The sequence below is a fragment of the Bicyclus anynana genome, chromosome 7 (genome assembly GCF_947172395.1).
Source record: "Bicyclus anynana chromosome 7, ilBicAnyn1.1, whole genome shotgun sequence".
Lineage (NCBI taxonomy): Eukaryota > Metazoa > Arthropoda > Insecta > Lepidoptera > Nymphalidae > Bicyclus > Bicyclus anynana.
Window position 1 is genome coordinate 5,771,098 of NC_069089.1, and position 16,693 is coordinate 5,787,790.

The following is a 16,693-nucleotide window of genomic DNA, read 5'->3' on the forward strand; positions in this document are numbered from 1 at the left end:
ATGTATTTTTCTTGTTATATTTTATTTTTAGGTCAAGATAGCTCCTTTCGCATAAGATCTTCTACAATTATTCTCCCATTATTCTCTATCGTCGTCACGATTAAGCCAATTTTTTTCTTTTGCTACTGTGGAATCTCATTAAGAGACACGACATTTTAGCACTGTTCTAAATAGAACTCGTAGAATAATAAATAATGGTGTGCAAGCTGATCGTAAATAAATCTTTAAAAGAAAGTATTTGAAATATATATATATAAGGCTGGTTTAAGAGTCACGCTGACAAAACGCTAACCGTCTGCGCTGACAGACGAAATGTATGAACTCCTAGGGAGCGTTTCAGAATAACGCGTAGCTATCAGCGCGTGTGGTGGTCGGCGCGCTACGCGCTGAGCTGTCACCGTCCGGTCAACGTGACTCTAAAACCAAAAAAAAAAAAAAAAGAGAAAAAAAACAGCCCCGCCCCGTTGGTCTATTGTCGTACCCACTCCTAGCACAGTCTTTCCCGACTAGTTAGAGAGGAATGGGAATGAATGGTCACATCATAAGAGATATGGCAAATGTTCTTTAATTAAAAAAAAAATGACTTTCACCTTTGTACTAAATTTACAGATTTCCTAGAACCAATCTAGTCGTTTAGTTACTTTTTAACCGACCGCGTCAGAAGGTACTAAATGTTTCGTAACTATAGAGTTGTCAATAATAATAATTTCTTATCAACCAATAAACGCAAGAAAGAACAGTAACTAAGCGTAAAATTCTAAACAAATGGAAATGAGAGAAATTATAGATACTCAAATGAAGCTCAAGTATCTACAAAGTGGAAACAATTAATAAATTCTTATTGTTCTAGTACGCTTTGCTTTTTTGTAATTTTCCAGTATTCCTTTATTGCTTTTCTCTAAAACTGATAGACGATTGAACAAAGGGAGACGGTTCTTTTTGTTATATTCAGTTGCAGCAATTAGTAATAACTCAAATACTATTCAATTACTTGTAGACGTTTTCCTTTGGAATTCCGCAATTTAAATTTCTCGCCATGAAAAAGATTTTCGCTGTGATTGGCAAACAGTAACTTACTGTTAAGGAAATTTCTACTAATTAGAGTCCATTAAATATTGTCATTTTAACAATTACAATTTGTCTACTTACATTTAGAATAGGTTAGTTATAGTGAATACTATTCCGGTTTTTTTTTTATTATTATTATTTACAACTTAGCCCTTGACTACAATCTCAACCACCTGATGGTAAGTGATGATGCAGTCTAAGATAGAAGCGGGCTAACTTGTTAGGATGAGGATACAAATCCACACCCCTTTTCGGTTTCTACACGACATCGTACCGGAACGCTAAATCGCTTGGCGGTACGTCTACGTCGGGTGGTAACTAGCCACGGCCGAAACCTCTTACCAGCCAGACCTGGACCAATTAAGAAAATCTCCATCGGCCCAGCCGGGAATCGAACCCAGGACCTCCGTTTTGTAAATCTACCGCGCATAACACTGCGCCACGGAGGCCGTCAAAACGTCAGGTTACTACTTGTACAGATACTTTTCACAGATTTGCGTAATAAATGGTAAAAAATACAAAGGTCCAGTGTTAATTATTGTTGTGATGAATATTACTGGAATGTTTTTAAGTTCGTAGTGAAAATAAGTATAAAAATAAGTTCGTAGTGTAATGCGCTGGACTGACCAAGTAAAAACCGCTCTCCATGGATCGCTCCACGAATGTTCTAGGAGAGCCACACTGCGGGAGGAATGGCGACGGATAGTGAGGCTTGCCACCGCGCCCAAATGACGACCACGACCACTCTGTCAAGAGTGTAACGACAAAGAAGAAGTGAAAATAACTGATTGCAGGGTTGTTTTAAGGAAACCGTTTTCGAGCAAGTACAAGTTGGAGCAGAGACATTTTCCAATAGATTTTGTTAATTAAGACAAACGCTACAGAAGTTAGAGACACGTACCTACTGGCGTTTCTCTTTTTACTTACGAGCAATAGACACATTGTTAATACTTCCTTCTTAATTGCAAATCAACTTGATTCTGAAACATGTGACGAAATACTGCCTGTGACAGTTTTATCGAAGTATTTTAATAAAAAGAAAAAAAGAACGAGGTATGTACAACTAGGTGACGCCCGCAAATTCGTTACGGTGAAATTTAGTTTATAAACATGGATTTGTCCGGAATATATTTTGATCAATAACCTCCTCTATATACCAGAAATTAGCCCAAACAGACAGACAGTCTGACGGACGGACAGGTAAAAACTAAAAAAAAAGCTTGATTGTGTTTTAGCTTCGTGTAAATTAAAAAAAATATTAAATCACAGACAGACACTACAATTTTATTTATATGTAGGTATAGGTAATCTCAATATATAAATGCGAAAGGTCATCATCACGATATCTCGACAGCAGCTTAATGTACAAAGCTGAAATTTGGCAGGGAGATAGTTTATAGTTAGTAGGTATCCACTAAGAACGGATTTTGCGATATGGCCGGATTAAAGAGGTCTCAGGGTGGACGAAGTTGCGGGCTTCCGCTAGTTATGTATATTGGCAGGAGTATATTATAACTTTCCTTTAGCTTTTCATCGGAATAGTGCAGTAAAATGTTCTTGGTCTCTAATGTACCCACATTACTACTACTCTACTAAATAGATACCCTATTTGCAAGGATTCTCGTCCTTACTATAATAGCAAATGGCTCATTACTACACTGGTATGGCAAGCAGACCGCATACGACCACCCCGGTCAAGCGCCTGTGACAGACTGTCCCATTGCCCCCACTACCAATGTACATGAGATAGTGTATGTATTATTGTAGATATCTATTTAGTAGACACAAAAACTACACCTGCTATCTTCTAAAGCCATGTGTTGGTCGCGATGTGCATGATCATCATGATGACACGATCAGTTTTAACGGATGGTGAGTGGCTAGCTTAAGGTACGGTAGTAGCATACGCTGACAGACTTTCAACCTTCCTAAAATGAGCTATGTCTGGCTATCGTATGCCCCAGTCCATTAGTTACGGTATGCGTCAATATAACTAAAATGTTAAAATGAAACTGGTTCGAACCACTGCAAGACGGCTTTCAATTTTAGTTCAATGGAGGCAATTTAACCAATACTGATAATAGCTGACAGGCCTGTAAAGGTTTTCAAACGTTCCAGGCATAAATATATAACCAAGATGTAGGGTCAACACCTACTCTCTTTTACAATTTTCACAATACTTTTGTTAGTCTATTAACAAATGAGGTTTTTTTTTTGAGGAATTTATACGTTATTTAATAAAACTTTCACATCGAACTTTGAGATTATTTATTTATTTATTTATTTATTTATTTTAGATTATGTTTCGAATGGACAAATGTTTATCAAATATTCATATCTTAATAAATGTTAGCAATGAATGTAAATGCCGCTCGTATACGGATTGATTAAGATAGGAAACGATGGCTTTCTTAGTATTGGAGTGAACGATACGCCGCGCACGGTCACTAATATCCGAACTCTAGATTGCTAATAATAATTTTATGGAAGAAACATAACATAATTATTTTTTATTTTATTTTATAAGAATTTTGCTATCAAATACATTCTGTAAGTACCTACGAGAACATAAAATTTTTGTCGAATCTTTCGAGAACTTTGCGTCGACAACCCTGACGAACCCCAACAGGTAGAGAAATGAAGCGAAATATCGAAAAGCAACCGTTCATTTTGCTCGAGTTGTGGCTCGTTTCAATTTGGCAGTCCGAGTGCACGCGGCGAAGGCTCCGTGGACGCTAACTTGCAAATAGCACTCGCCTACCCCTACCGGTGCGCCTTCCCCCTAATGTACCTCTACATATACCAGTACCTACTCGTGGCACTCGTTGCAACTTTGAGATCGTACATTGGCATCGCCACTGAACCGTGCATCGATATTTGCTATTCAGAAAGTTGAAAGCGTAACATTCTCGGATGGGTAATCTCGTATGAGAAAGTAGAATAAATCCACTCAAAGGAATAATTATATTTCATTTACGCCTTGATATTTGATAATTAAAAAAAACAACGATTCAAAGTCATATAATTTAAGCCTATATGTATATTTTGCTCCGATGAGTTGTTATGGGTACGAAATCTTAAAGAAACACAGCTGAACAAAGTAACACAATTTTCATATACACTTGTCTTTTTCTCTGCTTTATTTAGATAATATTCTGTAAAACATTTAAACAAAGCAAGTTTTCATAAAAATCTTTATTGGCAAAATCAGCTAAATTACTTGTTTTCAAAGTCAACTGACAACCAATGACAATCAGTGGAATACGCATTTGCAAAGTATGTAAGTTTTAAATCAGTATGAAAATAATGAAATCAGCTTATATTCTTTGTTGGCAAATGTTATTTCGTCTAAAATTCTAATGGAGTATTCTAGTGAAAAATATAAGATTTTTAGTACCTGGGCCCAATTTCAGACTTCTCCTTTAGAATCTATTCTAATATCTATAATATTTTTTTAACATAGGTAATCAAATCTGTTGTAAATCAACATCAAGCGAGGTAATAACATAAATCATTCGTCATTGAACACGACCTCTGACGCAAGGTGCAATATACTATATTTATCCTTAACCCTTGCTCTAGACGATCTTCGTCGTTGAAGCTAACATGTTTTAATTACGTTAATTAGCGTGCTGTTGTAACACAAAATGGTGTACACTTTAAATTAGAGTACGCGAAATGGTCCAATTTGAGCGTGAACCGAAAGCAACGAGGGCTAATTCGTGATAAGGGAACGAGTTGAATTCCAGGGAGTGGCGGCACGTAAAGGGGACCCCCGATCCCAGAGATAATACAAGTTATCATCCAGAGGGCTCGGGTTCCGTGTATCTAAGTGTCACAATTGGGCGGGTTGAAAAAGCAGTTACGGTAGGTAAGTATCATGCGACTTCGTTGGGTTTTGGATGTCATTTAGAGCGGAGCTGTTTATAAGCTGCTTTATAAACTGAGAGGTGCTGAGTTCAATGGGGAATTGGACTTTTTGATTGGTCAATTTGAATGTTTATAAAACCCAAACTCGCTCAGCTGATCTATTCACTAATTTGGTATTACAACCTATAAAAATAAACATCAAATCAAATCATCACCGCATTTTTTGTATTCCGTAAAGGCCAATGTCATCTTCTCTATGATATCCACGAAAAGTTGTCAGTAGGTTACGGATTAAATTTTTTAACTGCAATCTCAATTTTAATCATTCTCATTAAAATATAAATAGTGAATACGAAATCACGTGACGTTACTAACAATAGCTGGTTAGTGGATGGAGTATATGTACACTTACATACGTCATTGAATTGAATTGGCCTGCTGCAGACTAATCTTAAAATATAAATGCAAAAGATCATTCATCAGGAAATCTTGAAAACAGCATAATTTACACAGCTGAAATTTGGCAGGGAGGTAGTTTATAGTTAGTAGGTATCCCCTAAGAACGGATTTTGCGATAAGACCGGATTAAAGAGGTCTAAAGGCAGACAAAGTCAGGGCGTCCGCTAGTTCATTCACTATAAGAAATTGATATTCTTTGTAACAAAATGTCACCCGATGCCTACTGACAACCCTCAGTGGATATCATACAGTAATTAGATGACATTTCTCAGTTGATTTGATGTTTATTTTAATAGGTTATTATGAACCAAAATAGTGAATAGGCCAGCTGGTCTGGCAGTGTTGTGCAGTGGTTAGTAACCGACCTGCCGGCAATGACGTACTGCCAAACAATTTAGCGTACAGTTACCCCGAGTAACATTTTGTACGTTGTCAATACCAACATTACCTACTCACCTGCTATTTATTATCTGTGCAATTTCAGTACCCTCTATGAGAGTGCCCTCTATCTATCCTTTATAGCTACATAGGACAAGTATTTTTAACTCAGTAATTTGTTTTCGCCGTTTTTTCTGTTTGTTACAGTTTCAAGTAGAAAAGCAGAATAATCCTTATTCACACATATTATCGCCGCGTTGCAACGACTTGGGGTACGGACGGCTTCAGTGTGCTCGTGGCGATCGAGCCGTCCACATCACTTATTGTGTAATTCTTTATGGGTTACTTGGGATAGGCGGGGAGAGTGACTTGAGTTGAAAAGGGGAGTGTTTGTTAATAGTCAAAGGCGCCTTTAACCCACAACGTTCAACTTTACAACAACGTTTAACACACAACGTTCACAAGTGCGTGACTCTCCCATTCTAGGGTCTTATTTTGGTTACAGTTTGATTTGTTTATTAAGTTGTCCTGACAAATATTGTTAATCATAACCTTTGTTCGACATTAGTTTTCTTATTTTTGATCACTTTTGAGTCTGCTAAACCACACGCTGACACTATCACAAAATGGTACTACAACTATAAGGAGTAGTCACTAACACTATAAACGTAACTAACGTCAACGTGAAAGAAAATAGAGTCGTTTATGCTCAATATTATGTAGGCGGGAAGCATGTAGTGTTACAAAGTGGGAACTGGGAGCGATAACGTCAAATAAGAGCGACCGTTTCTAATGGCGGCAGCGAAATGGTACCGAGTGAGAGTAAAATGCACTAACGACCCTACCAGTGCACCTAATTATTTGCAACTTCATTCTTTACATCACACTATATTATAAAGACGTAAGTTCGTGTTTGTTTCTTTACGCTGCGGCTTCTGAAGCGCAATGGCTTTCGCTTGGGTTGGAAAACACAGGCTTTTTATCCCGGAAAAATACATGGTTCCCGCCGGATTTGTGAAAAACTGAACTCCAAGCGGACTAAGTGGCGGGCGTCCGCTAGTTTGTTATAATTCGTCGAAGATTTTGTTGAAGTATCAATTTCGCATACGTTTACAGAAAATTAAATTGTTTATATGTAAAAACATACAAACTTAGAGAACTCTCAAATTATGATGATGGAGATAATAGAATAGGTTATGTCTTTACTAGTGGTGTGTACTACATAGATACAAAAATGCTCTGTCTACCCGATAAATTTGTGTTGACTGTACTAGTACCTACCGTACCTATCAATCTTACAAATGATTGGTAGGAAAACATCAAAGTGATTTTAAAGAGGTGCCGTATTTTCGAGGTGTGAAACCTTTAAATTTCGAGTAATCTAAAGTAATCTGTAAATGTAAAACAGACTCGTAATATTTAATGACAATCAAACTTAATCGACAATAACAAAGAGCGATAAAAAGATATAATGGAAACGCATTGATCGGCAACCTATACCGATCCCAACTCCGAAACAATCGTAAAACCAGTAGACGCCCATTATGGAAATGTGAGACGTAAAATTTTCCATTTCCAGATCAGTCTTGAAACAAATCAACCCACCTTTTATAAGGCAAAAGTTTCAACCGAATCGGGGTGGCGTAAATTTCCTTTCCTGCAGGTAATTAAGTGATCTTGATGGAAACGTGGCTCAATTGGTTTACACCCGAATGCTGAAAGGATTTTTAGTTCCGGAAATTTTACGCTTTATTTGACATGTCTACGAATTTGATGTTGCTGTTTAACAAATCTACGAATTTGATGTTTCAATTTCAATAGAATTTCATTTTATAGATACAGATAGAAATAGAAATAAGTTCATTATTTTTTATTTTTTATTACGACACAAGAAGTAGGTACGTAAAACAATTAATAAAATCTGTATCACATATTATGACATTGTGCATCAGTAACATAAATTCGATAATAGTGCTTCAGTGAAACACTGTTTTGCAGTTGCGTGAAACTCGATGTAAAATTTCAACTACCCCTACCCTACCCTACCCCTACCTCTACCCTACCCCTAGAATTGGTTTTATTATCATAACTACAGAAAATAAATTTTAGCGGTTAACACCTCAGGGAGTAGCTAGTACTTCAAATAAAAATTTTAATAAAAAAATACAACCGACTTCAAATCCTAAAAACGTACCCACTAAACTAAAAAGCGAAAAATAACATCATAATATGTTCTACCTGCTGATCAGAATGAAGGCGGTGCTAAGCCGGTGATGTATTAATTCAAGCCATGTGAGCATATCTTATAGATTTAGATTTTGCAGACAATGTTGTTTCATGTGGTCCTGTCAGAAATGGCTTGAATTAAGGCAACACCGGCTTAGCACCGACTTCATACTGATCAGCAGGTAGAACATATTATGATGTTATTTTTCGCTTTTTAGTTTAGTGGGTACGTTTTTAGGATTTGAAGTCGGTTGTATTTTTTTATTAAAATTTTTATTATTTTTCAATTTTTAGTGTATAATTTCATCTCAAACGAATACATCAGACCCCTAATGACGGTCACAACCCATCTTGGTACAAAATTCTCAGCAATACAAATTAATCAAGCCCAAGCACAAGGTAGCTACCGTAAACCGTCAAGGGGTTCCCTTCATTGACCTTGGTCTTCATCATCAGACCCCTAATAAGAGACACAACTCATCTAGGTAGAAAGTTCTCAGCAATACGAATTAATCAAGGCCAAACACAAGGTAGTTACTGTTAACTGTTAAGGAGTTCCCTTAATTGTCCTTGGTGTTCCTCACCAAACCCCTAAATGACAGTCACAACCTATCTATGTGGAAAGTTCTCATTAAGACAAATTAATCAAGCCCAAACACAAGGTAACTGCTGTAAATCGCCAAGGAGTTCCCTCGTCTGTTTTATGACTCCATCATCAGATCGATTTTAAACCTTCATAATTTTGTATTTCTTAAAGGCACTAAATGGAAAAGTTCACGAACACACTAGACACCCATATAATTTTCGAAAGTTCCCCTCAATTTCTCCAGGATTCCATCATCAGATCTTGTCATGATGGCAATGGGACCAAATGGGGACTATACCGTTCCAAACAAAAAAAGAATTTTTGAAATCGGTCCAGGCGTCTTTGAGTAATCGGTGTACATACATAAAAAAAAAAAAAAAAAAAATACCGACCGAATTGAGAACCTCCTCCTTTTTGAAGTCGGTTAATAATAAATACGATACAATTTAAAGAATGCTGTTTGCTTTATTATTTACCAACGGACGTCCGCGTGAAATTCAGTATTTTTAACCGACTTCAAAAAAAGGAGGAGGTTATCAATTCGTCAGAATCATTGTTTTTTTGTTTTTTTTTTATATATTTTATTTTATTATTACTCCGGAATAAAAAGTAGCCTATATGTTTTGCTTCAAGGTCCAATTCAGTTAAGTAGTTTAACCATGAAAATGTAACAGACAGACAGACTTTCGCATTTATAATATTAATACAATATGAAGTATGGATAGTACGGATGGATATGGATAGTATAGATTGTACAATTTAGTAAATCTTACAGTCGTACTAGAGTCTATATTAATGGGATGAGGCGCTGAGGCAAGGGTGAGCCGTTTCTAATGGAACAACTAACTGTCACCGCAACGACTTCCACGACGCGTAGCGAGAACTTAAGTGCCGTCCTATAATAATTTAAACTTCGCATTACTGAACACAACTTGTACGAAACAGAGCAATAATATTTAATTATTATGTTAATCGTACACTTTACTTATCTTACACAAAGTCTATTTATGTAACCTACAATTTGTTTACATTTTAATATAAGCAAATACAATTGTCGTACCCATTCCACTAATTGAAGAGGAACAGGAAACTCAGCTACTTATGTTATAAACGCGATTGTTTGTATGGATGTCTGGATGGTTGTCACTCTTTCACGCAAAAGCAATTGATTGGATTTGACTGTAGGTACAGTGTAAACTTCTATACTAAGAGGTAAAGTTTGTGGTAACGTAGGATCTCTGAATATCTTCTAGTCTTATATTATAATAATTTCTGGATCTACTGAAACGATTTTAAAAAACCTATTTTTGTGAGTTCGTTATCAACCCATATTCGGCTCACTGCTGAGCTCGAGTCTCCTCTCAGAATGAGAGGGGTCAGGCCAATAGTCCACCACGCTGGACCAATGCGTATTGGCAGACTTCACACACGCAGAGAATTAAGAAAATTCTCTGGTATGCCGGTTTCCTCACGATGTTTTCCTTCACCGTTAAGAGACACGTGATATTTAATTTCTTAAAATGCACACAACTATAAAGTTGGAGGTGCACGCCCCGGATCGGATTCGAACCCACACCCTCCGGAATCGGATGCAGAGGTAATATCCACTGGGCTATCACGGCTCTCTATTTTTGTGAGTGTCATATGCTATATTTTATCCCCGTATTCTCACGGGAACGAAAACTAAAGTCGTCTGGCGTCGGCTAGTTTAGAATAGATAGATAGATGGATTATACTTTGGATTAACAAAAAAGTAAATTTTTTTACTTTGACGGTCTGCGTGGCGCAGTGGTATGCGCGGTGGATTTATAAAACGGAGGTCCTGGGTTCGATCCCCGGCTGGGCAGATTGAGATTTTCTTAATTGGTCCAGGTCTGGCTGGTGGGAGGCTTCGGCCGTGGCTAGTTACCACCCTATCGGCAAAGACGTACCGCCAAGCGATTTAGCGTTCCGGTACGATGTCGTGTAGAAACCAAAAGGAGTGTGGATTTTTATCCTCCTCCTAACAAGTTAGCCCGCTTCCATCTTAGACTGCGTCATCACTTACTATCAGGTGAGATTGTAGTCAAGGGCTAACTTGTAAGGAATAAAAAAAAAAATTGGAAAATCCGTCGTTCCCGCGTGATTTGTGATTTTTTTTTAATATTTAAATTAGGCAATGCGATCCGGCATTCAGTGTGCACCAACCTTTACCGTTAATTAGGTCGCATCATGTGTGAGGAATCGGCGCGCCTGCTACCAATTATTAATAACCAAGGAATGTAACACCTGGCGTATCTAACATACTACATATGTATAGGTTCGTTAACCTCTAATTAGTTCATTTCTGAGTCGATGAATAATTCAATTAGAATATTAAACACGAAATTATTTATTCAACGTACATGATTCCACCTTGCAATCGTATTCGTACATCTGTTTAAACAGGTCCAATAAATTTAATTATAATAAGCTTTCGCTCTCGACTTCACTCGCTTCTTTACAAGTATACGAGTCATGTCTCGGTTTGATGCTGTGTCAAAATAATCTAATAACGCGGGCTATAGACCTGCAGTATTAACTGCACAGTCCAGCAGTTCAATTAAAACGGCCGTGTGTAAACAAAACTGAGAACTCTAAATTATTTAATTAATTGTACAGTTTTTCCTTATGATTTTGATTGAAATTTCGATTAGATAAAACTGTACAGTTAAAACTGAAAGTCTGTAGCCCACTTACAGAATTATTTGCATAACATATGATACCTACATCCCACTTCAAACAAAAACCTCCCAGTAATCTAGAAAACAATAAAAAACATTGTCAATCAACTGTGTTAATTTAAGCAGATTGTGAAAGAACCATAGGAAAGAATTACCTGAAAACCCAATATCTTTATGAAAGAAATGGCATTACATATAAATAATATATCACCGAAATGGCACCGTCGTCAAATTGATCAGCAGGTAGCACATACGACGTTATTTATTTCTTTTTAGTTCTGATCCTCCTCTTTTTATTGAAGTCAGTTAAAAACATTCGATATTTGAAAAATATTTTATTGTAAGTTTTTTCGTGTTCAACACGTTCCCCATATTTACGCCTAAGCTCGACGTATAAAACCATTTGATACAGTAAACGTGACCTTTCAAACTTCCCAGTCACCTTTTATATTTACGTGGCGTAGATAAATCGATAGGCACCCCAAATTTTGTCCAAATTGATGTTGAGTTTGAATGTTTAGTATTGAGTAACTACCCTACAAGTATTATAAATTCATATCATCATTCCGTGGCGCAGTGGTATGCGCGGTGGATTTACAAGACCGAGGTCCGACTGGGCCGATTGAGGTTTTCTTAATTGGTCCAGATCTGGCTGGTGGGAGGCTTCGGCCGTGGCTAGTTACCACCCTACCGAAAAAGACGTACCGCCAAGTGATTAGCGTTCAGGTACGATGTCGTGTAATAACCCAAAAGTGTGTGGATTTCATCCTACTCCTAACAAGATAGCCCGCTTCTATCTCAGATTGCATCGTCACTTACCATCAAGTGAGATTGTAGTCAAAGGCTAACTTGTAAAGAATAATAAAAAACGAAAACATAAGCTATATTTGATCTCATTTCCATTGGAATGGGAATTACGCGGGTGATACCGCGTAGGGAAAGCTTTAACAAAATCAATATACCAGTATGACATACAGTATCAGCCTTAAATTGAATTCCTCTCATAGATTTAAAGGTTTCAAGTGTTTAAAACTAGGCAATTTTACCTGTTTAACTTAATCACTTATCCAAATTAAAGGTATTTCAGTTCACAGTTTAAATAGATTAATAAAACGGGAATCAAGCGCAGTTGGCGGGTGTAATTTCGCCAATTAGCGTGAAGGGCGAGAGTTTGACCGTCAGACTCTACCCCGCCGGCGCACGCTCAATTACCTTGATGATTAACCTCCTTAGAGTTATTTCCAGTTGAGGAGGTGTTTTGAAAAGCAGGTAATAGCTTTTCAAATGGGGAAATTATTATTTTATTTCACCCGCGTGGTTCCCGTTCTCGTAATAATATGGGGATAATATATAGCCTATAGCCTTCCTCGATAAATGGGCTATCTAACATTGAAAGAATTTTTCAAATCGGACCAGTAGTTCCTAGAATTAGCGCGTTCAATCAAACAAACAAACTCTCCAGCTTTATAATATTAGTATAGAATATAGCACTATGTCCGCTTTGGAACGCTAAACACTAAGTCAATATATGTTATTTAAAATATAAAAGATTTTTAATATTGATATGGTCCCTATACCATGTTGTTAGGTTAGCTAATTACGTAATAACTTGAGACAGAAGATCCCTTAATTACGGACTGAATTAAATAACCGACTTGATACTACATGGATCTCACAACTTTTTACGGTAGAACAACTGATTGCTTTATTGCTATATTTAACAAGTGTTGTTTTCAAATGGCATATTTTTTTTCAATTAAGCGTAGTTAAATTTATAGGGATATTTTAATTCACTGTTGACTCTTATAATGGTTTACTTGCATATTGACAGTGCAATGAAAACAGTGCTTGAACTTCGATACTAAACAAGATTAAAACTATTATTACATAAATAAAGCACCAAACATTCCTTAAAATACGAGGTACCCTAGCATTAGAACGTAGTAAAATACTCCCTAGGTTTTGATACGTAACTACGCATCAACTTGGTATACGTAATAGGGGTTAATCGTTAACGCAATTGAACCTGTAACGTCAGGGGACAGTGCGACCCTTACGTAAATTTATAAAATTAATTAAGACGGACCGGGCATGTTTCCCGTTCAACCAATTCAAAGGTATTTAAGGATTGATTAAAGTTAGGACGCAAACCCTAAGGGTGCGTTATCATTATATCGCATAAGGAAAATTTATCGTTAGACGACTATCGTTTTAAGCTGTTCTCGATATAACGACTTTTATCGTTGAACGATGATCGTGGCTAGGTATACTCATTGGTGTCGTAACAGTAAAACTTCTCAATTTTCATTGTATCGGTTTACCGTGACGACATTTTATTGTGTCGGTTTAACGTTTATGTTTATCGTGACGATTTTTTACCGTTCTACGACAGTCGTGCTAGCCGTTGACAGCAGCAGTACAAAAATGTGGACGAGAGTTGGTCGTGACGATGAAAACATCGCAACGACACATACACAAGCAACGACACTTCAAAGTGCACGGTAAAGCCGGATTTATATTTGTCTGGCGTGTCGTGTCGTGACGCATCAGTACAGAATCGGTATCATACATTTTGTATGCGACACATCAGAAACCATCACGACATATCACAACACATAAGTGTAAATGTTGCCATATAAAATGCATGATACCGATTTTGTTCTGGTGCGTCACGACACGACACGTCAGACAAATATAAATCCGACTTAAACTATCGCTCCGACGTAATGGAAACGCAGCCTAACCCTTCATGTTAAAAACTCGTAAAGGTTTCAAAAAGTAATCGTAAAGTGGAAACCCCTAATAGGAGGTTGATCATTAACGCAATTGAGCGTGCGTCGCCGGGGGCCTGTCCGACCCTCCACTTTAATTCGTGAAATTACCTCCACGGAGCCGGCTTCCCGTTTTATTAATCTTTTAGAGGACGAACTCGGAATATGACATGGAAATTGACAATTTACTACGCCACTATTCCAATTTGCCGGCGGTGAAGAACGGATAGACCCGGCCGCGTTGACCTTTGCTGATGTGATTTAGATGCAAAAATAAAAATCTACATAATTTTACATCTTTATATCATCATCTGTTTGTGCCAACCTCAGAGTGATGTTTAGCGGTCAGTAGGTATGTGAAACGCTTCTCTGTCTTCCACAACTCGCTCGTATCTCAAATAAAAATAATTAATGAGTCAATCGATCAAAATCAATAAAAATTATATTACCTACTGTTACTAACGGACCCGGTCAAGCTTCGCTTTGACTTATGTGCTCTTCTTCACTATCCTACCCTACCCTACTCCTACCCCTACATTACCCCTGAATTCATTTGTTACAAAAAATGTGATAAATGAAGCACCGCTCCAACGATTTTGTGCAAACTTCACATAAACCATCTACTAAATAGTCTAAACAAAGCCTGAACATTTGATTTGGATAGGTAAACTCGTTCTTGAGTTATAAAATTACAACGAAAAGTGGCATTGATTTTTATTTATATAGATACTTCTACTAATATTATAAACGCGAAAGTTTGTATGGATGTTTGTTTGGATGTTTGTTACTCTTTAACGCCGCTACTACTGACGCGATTTGGCTGAAATTTGGCGCCTTGATGCCTTGACTATTGAACCGAATTAGCTGAAATTTGGTATTAAATAAAATATGTTACAGCCTGGATTAACACATAGGCTACTTTTTATCCCAGAAAAATCCATGGTTCCCGAGGGATTTGTAAAAAACTAAATTCAACGCGGAAAAGTCGCGGGCGTCCGCTAGTATCTTCATATTTTAAACAAAAATTGATATAATTATTATTAATAACTTAATTTATTTTGGGACTCCACAAAAATATTGATAAAGAAAAAATAATTACTTTAAGAACTGATTTTAATAAATAAAAGAGAATACTCAAATGCAAAGTAATCATATTGAAATTAGTTTCGAAATACTTATTGAAAACTAATTACCTAAGAGCGGACTTATCAACTTAATGGCTCGATTCAATAATAAAGAAAAACTAGCGTTCGAACAAGAAAAACTTTCAGTGAAGTTACGTCGTCGTAAACTTGCCCCTCTGCAAAAAAGCTCGCAAGAAAAAGCAATTCCTAACCCGTCAAACATTTCATAAACAAGCGCTGCCTATAGTACAGGATCCGGGGAACATTTTTATAATCGATTCCTATCACGCTAATTTACTGTGAGTAGTTTCATCTTCATGAGACGTTTCACTTGTTTTTGCTACCTAACAGGTTTATTAGAGAATATAAAATTTTGAGTGTAAGACCTGGTTAACGTACCACCATATTTGTAGGACGCATCAAGTCCTTCTCATAAAAGAAGTCCCCTAATGGCGCTAATTGTCATTTGGTAATGGCGCTCATTGACATTTGGTAATGGCGGTCTTATTGTGTAAGGCGCTGTCAATTTTAGTTCAGGTTTTAGCTTCTTTCATAAAAAGGACTCTAGTTGTTAAATTATATAATTATTAATTCAATTCAATTCAATTTTAAGATTTTACTATTCCTTAAATTTTTAGTTTTTACATTTAATAAGATCAGCTATTTTAATTTATTTTACTACGTTACTTGTAGAAATAAGACTAACTTACTAACACACTAAACTTAAACCAGATACACTAACACACTAGTACATATGCTATGTAGTGTATTAGTTAGTTAGTTAATAAGGACCCCTCATTGGCCTCCTCCGGCTGATATCATTTAATTCTATTATCAACCAGTGAGCCAATTCCTGCCTGCAAATGGGACGATATCGTCTAACCAGCGCAACTTTGGTCTGCCTACTTCTCTTTTGCTCTACGGGTCATGCCACGCGGTAGTTATTAGTGTCCATCGATCATCTGTTAGTCTCGAGACGTATCCAGCGCACTTCCATTTAAGTTTCAAGACGAAACTAACTGGCGCATTGAAATAACTATCAATTAGGCAAAAGAAAAATAATCAGCTGATTAGTAACATTTTTTTATGACGTCCCCTCCTCAAAGCTGTCTTAGTCAAAGCTGTCAAAGCTGTCTTAGCTTTGACATTAACAATTTTTATGACCTCGTTTTTGATACAACTTGGGAGGATGGGAGGTCATAAAAAAATGTTACTAATCAGCTGATTATTTGTCTTTTACTATAAAGTTACAGCTCGTCAAGATAAAGCTACTCGTAAAAGTACTCATTACTACAGTAGAAGTGTTCATCGGATCCTGGACTACTAGCGCTGCCTCGACGTCTGTTCAGTCAATTTGGAATGGCACCGATTTTTATAGCGCTTTCGAGTGACTGAAATATTGCACAAGTGTAAGACCACTCTACCGCAAGCTTGATCGGTGCAAATTTATTTTATTCACAATCTCTTTTTAATAATACCTTTCAGCATATTATTTTTTTCTTTTATTCT

The 16,693-nt window shown here is 36.9% G+C and overlaps 1 protein-coding gene across 1 annotated transcript in view; it reads right to left on the bottom strand.

Moving 5' to 3' along the window:
* The window catches only part of LOC112058158 (bifunctional heparan sulfate N-deacetylase/N-sulfotransferase), a 160,881-nt gene that overhangs the window by 45,775 nt on the left and 98,413 nt on the right, over positions 1-16,693 (bottom strand). The gene's annotated exons all lie outside the window — the stretch shown is intronic.